The sequence below is a fragment of the Crocuta crocuta genome, unplaced genomic scaffold, assembly GCF_008692635.1.
Source record: "Crocuta crocuta isolate KB4526 unplaced genomic scaffold, BGI_CrCroc_1.0 scaffold455, whole genome shotgun sequence".
NCBI classification, from domain to species: domain Eukaryota; kingdom Metazoa; phylum Chordata; class Mammalia; order Carnivora; family Hyaenidae; genus Crocuta; species Crocuta crocuta.
In genome coordinates, this window is record NW_027529531.1 from 821,941 (window position 1) to 827,231 (window position 5,291).

The 5,291-nt window shown below is 43.9% G+C and overlaps 1 non-coding gene across 1 annotated transcript; it reads left to right on the forward strand.

Moving 5' to 3' along the window:
* The first annotated feature begins 656 nt into the window (after window positions 1-656).
* Window positions 657-762, forward strand: LOC144229216 (U6 spliceosomal RNA). The gene has a single exon (XR_013334401.1). It is a non-coding gene; the product is annotated as a U6 spliceosomal RNA (small nuclear RNA).
* The last annotated feature ends 4,529 nt before the right edge of the window (window positions 763-5,291 follow it).

Here is a 5,291-nt window from a genome sequence, read left to right on the forward strand (position 1 = left end):
CCTGAAGGTCAGTCCGCATGCACCTAAGCCATCCCTTGAATGAAGGGGCTGAGTGGCCGGGGTCGCAGGTGATGATGCCACAGACTTGTAACCACCTTTTACACTTTTCTTTGTTGAGCCAGAACCACAGGCAGCATCCCTGAAGCTGAGGAAATATCTATCCCACTTTCTGAATTAAAGATGAACAGAGGGAGGAACCCCTCCCGACAGGTCATCAAAGCCGGGTGAGCGCGGGTCCCCAGGGGCTCTCTCTGGTCCTTTCCCACCAAATGATCAAATCCGCGAGTTCTCCACCCCATTCCTGGTGAAGTAGTAGCTTTCCACAGGGACGGTTTACATCCTCTTCTAGATGTACTTCAGACACAGAATTTTCAGCATTTTGACACAAACTTAAAATTCCAACAAGAGGCGCCTGGATGGCTCAGATGGTTAAGCTTCTGACTCTTGATTTTGGCTCAGATCCAGATCTCGCGGTTTGTGAGTTTGAGCCCCACATCTGGCTCTGCGCTGTCAGCTTGGGATTCTCTCTTTCTCCCTCTCTCTTGGCCCCTCCTCTGCTGTCGCTCTCTCAAAATAAATAAATAAACTTAAAAAAAAAAAAAGCTGTGATGAGGAACAGAAGCCCAGGAACAAAGATGTTTAAAAATAAGTAAATAGCTCGCTTCGGCAGCACATATACTAAAAATTGGAATGATACAGAGAAGATTAGCATGGCCCCTGCGCAAGGATGATACGCAAATTCGTGAAGCGTTCCATATTTTTGTTTTTGAGAGATTAATGCCATTATTATCAATAAAGAAGATATCTGAATCTGCAAAAAATAAAAATAAAAAAATAAAAATAAGTAAATAAACAATAACGAAAATAAAAACTCCAACAAATGTCAATATTTTAAAAATAAGCCATTTATTTGAGGTTACTCCCTCCTATTTCTAGAGATTGATCATGGAATGTATGTTCTCTCCTTTTATTTTCTTGTTTCTCTTTCTGAGAGAGAGAGAGAGAGAGAGAAAGAAAGCATGAGCAAGGAAGAGAGAGAATCTCAAGCAGGCTCTACACCCAGCTCAGAGCCTGATGCAGGGTTTGATCCCATGACCGTGAGTGAGATCATGACCTGAGCCAAAATTGAGAGTTGGATGCTTAACAGAGCCACCCAGGTGCCCCATAGGATATGCATTCTTAAGCAATGTCTAATAAGCATCCCTGTGGCACCGTGAAATGCTGTGAAACAAGATATTTCTTAAAATCATAAATACATAAATTTGTGAATGTTAAAAGTTTCAAATACCAAGCAGTTTTTTCCACAGATTTTTCTGAACCAAACTTCTGTAGTTAAAATAATCAGAATCATATGTAACTCCAAATTTTGTAAATATTTCCAATTTCCTGGATTTATTCTCCTTCAGTATTTGAAAACTGATTCTTTATGAGAACCCAAGGAAAAGCTAAATGTGGGAGGGGGGTAAATGGTCTCCACTCATATGTTGTAATCTGGGGACTATAGATTTCAATACCATGTGGAAATAACTAGCTTAAAAATATCACACATTCTACAATTTCAGCTTTTATACACGTGAAGAGATCAGAACCAACTGTTGAAACTCTCAGGAAACTCAGGGCAGGGCTATCAACAAGTTATTATTGTGCTGAAGGCGTCCACACAGCCGAGAACAATGTGCTAAGCCAGAAATCTAGACACATTTCACTGAGAGTTGCCATTAATTCCTATTATAATAGGCACAGTTTTAAAGATTTTGTGTGGTAATTTGGCTAACAACTTTCAGGGTCTACAAAGCAAATATCACAGAACATTATTGGCTTATTTTTAAAAATCTTTTTAAACATTTATTTATTTTTGAAAGACCAAGAGAGACAGAGCGTGAGTCGGGGAGGGGCAGAGAGAGAGGGAGACCCAGAATCCGAAGCAGGCACAGAGCCTGACACAGGGCTCGAACTCACAGACCATGAGATCATGGTCCCCACATACTGGCTTATTGAGTAAGCACAGGGCCTTGTGTGGAGTGCCAACATCGATGTGGACATAGCCTGGGATGTCTCTGGCACTGTGGGACCGTTGGGGACACTCGCACCAGTTATGTGAGAAATAGATCACACCCAAATGAAAGTCAAGAAACATTAGGATCACGTGGTCATTCAACAATATTGGTTGTGCAATAACTTCTTGGTCAGACATTTAGGCTTGGAAGGTGTGGGATGACATCTATGGGAACACAGGAGAAAGATGATCTAAGTCTTCCTGAAAATGTCGCCAAGCTTCAGAAAGGTTATCTATCATCTTTGAACTGAGACTTGAAAAGCAATTGGAAATTTCCTTAATAAGTCAGGCAGAGAAGGACAGATACCATATGTTTTCACTCATATGTGGATCAAGAGAAACTTAACAGAAGACCATGGGGGAGGGGAAGGGGGAAAATAGTTATGGAGAGGGTGGGAGGCAAACCATAAGAGGCTTAAATACTGAGAACAAACTGAGGGCAGATGGGATGGGGGAGAGGGGAAGGGGGGTGATGGGCATGAAGGACACCTGTTGGGATGAGCACTGGGTGTTATATGGGAACAAATTTGACAATAAACTATATTTTAAAAAAGAAAGAAAGAGACATTTTCTTGCAGCCAAGTAGGAGATGAACATGTTTGGCAGAAGAGCATCTTTCATAACACACCAAAGGGGGGTGGGGACTGAACTTTTTGGGGGCAATGAACACATATAACAAAGCACTTACCACATCTAAGAAACAGGACTGGACGTTATGAGAATAAAATGACAAAGAAAAAAAATATATATATATATAGCTGGAAATAAAGAATAAGAATTTAAGGGCAGGGGCACCTGAGTGGCTCAGTCAATTGGGCATCAGACTCTTGATTTCAGCTCAAGTCATGATCTCATGATGGGTTCATGGATTTGAGCCCTGTATTAGGCTCTGCACTCACATTGTGAAATCTGCTTGGGATTCTCTCACTCCCTCTCTCTCTTTCTGCTCCTCACCTACCCACCCCCCCTCAAAATAAGTAAATAAGCTTAAAAAATTTTTGAGGACAGAGGACAACAGGACAGAAAACATTAAAGACAGGAGTGAGATTGGTCTTCAAAATACGTACTATAAGCTGCTGAACACTTAAAATTGGCTCTGTACTTCCAACCAGCCAACAGAAAGAGGAAGACACAATCAGTTGCCTGGGTGACATTGCAAAGAAATTTTTTTTTAAATTAATTGTTCCAGGGGTGCCTGAGTAGCTCAGTCAGTTAAGCATCTGACTTTGGCTCAGGTCATGATCTCATGGTTCGTAAGTTCGAACCCCACATTGGGCTCTGTGCTGACAGCTCAGAGCCTGGAGCTGCTTCGGATTCTGTGTCTCCCTCTCTCTCTGCTCCTCCTCTGCTCCTGCTCTGTCTCTGTCTCTCTCTCTCTCAAAAATAAAAACTAACTAAATATTAAAAATAATTAATTGCTCCAGAGAAGCACGGGCTAATTTAACAGAACTCTGACATATTTGTCTCCAGGTGATTCTTCATGATGTAGTGAAAAGTGTCCTTGACAACATCTCTACATTAAGAGAAGCTTGAATGGAAACAGCTTCCCTTCCAATAGCCCTGAGGCACAACGACCAGAGCACATCTGGGTAAAACAACTTCTATTTTGGGTCAAAATGACACAGCCCAGACCCACAGCTCTCTGATAGTCTGGCAGGAGGAACTGACAGACTCCATGCCCATCGGGCAATACGCACAACGGGTGCCACCACGGGACGCTCAAGGGCCATTTCCCCTCACAGGCAGGGGCTCTGGGGCATCGAAGAGAGTCCAGGTTTTCCTCAGAAAGCAATTCTGAGTTGATTACAACACAGAGAATGGCTACGGTGCCTCTGGCTTAGTAAACTAGGTCATCTCCCAAAGTCTCATCTGGGTTCAAAGACCGGCGGACGCGAAGTCTTGATTCAAGGCGGGTCGTACGGTGCTCACCACCAGACCGCCCGACGTGCGCTGCAAGGATCCACGCCGGCCACGAATACAACCGAGTGGCTGGATGCGCTCCAAGCTTTCTTCAGCTGCTCCCGAAAATGTGACTGACATCTGACACCCTGTTAAGAGGTACGGCTGCCCTGCCGGAGAGGCCGCAGGGAGACACCAATCTGGGCAGCCACCAGCCACGACAGCCATTCAGCAGAAGCACCGGATATGTAAGCGGAGACTTCCTCCTGCCAGGAGTAACACCGAGTGACACGGGCAGAGCCCAGCCCACACGGCAGAATCAGACCCCAAGCAGGGCGCCTGGAGGGCTCAGTCAGGTAAGCATCAGAATCTCACGGTCTGTGGGTTTGAGACCCGCACTGGGCTCTGTGCTGACAGTGCAGACCCTGCTTTGGATCCTTGGTCTCCCTCTCTCTTCCCCTACCTGATCTCTCAAAAATAAATACACATTGAAAATTTTTTTAAAAAATAAAAGGATCATGCAAACCGATGGCTACTGGTTTCAGTCACTGAGTTTTGGGCTAGTTTCCCAAATGACCTTAGATCACTAAAATAGCTCCACACTTGGGAAAAAAATTTAAAACATATTTGTTGAAACACCCATAAAGACCTCCTTTCCCCAAATTAAAAAAGAAAACAAATAAAACATCTAACATTTAAAAAAAAAACTTATGTTTATGTATTTTTGAGAGAAGAGATCGTGAGTGAGAGAAGGGCAGAGAGAGAGAGGGAGACACAGAATCAGAAGCAGTTCCAGGCTCTGAGCTGTCAACATAGAGCCCCACACGGGGCTTGAACCCTCGAACTGTGAGAGCATAACCTGAGCCAAAGTTGGGAAGCTTAACCGACTGAGCCACTCAGGCACCCCTAAAACATCTAACATTAAGCATTAACACTTCACTATGGGGCACCGGAGTGGCTCATTCGGTTGAGCATCAGACTTCGGCTTGGGTCATGATCTTGCAGTTTGTAGGTTCGAGCCCTGCATCGGGCTCTGTGCTGACAGTTCAGAGCCTGGAGCTGCTTCAGATTCTCTCTCTCAATCTCTCTCTCTCTCTCTCTTCCTCTGACCCCCACTCCCCACTTGCACTCTGTCTCTCTCTTTCAAAAGTAAAACAAACATTTAAAAAAAAATACCTCCTGATCACTAAATAAATCAAAGAGTTATGTAGGCTGTGATCTCTATACTAGTTAAATGCTGGAGGTGACCCAGTGATTTGTGGTTAACAGGATCAGAAAGTGCCTTCAACAACTACCTGAAGCATCCCCCACACAGGATGTACTTTCACCAAAAATG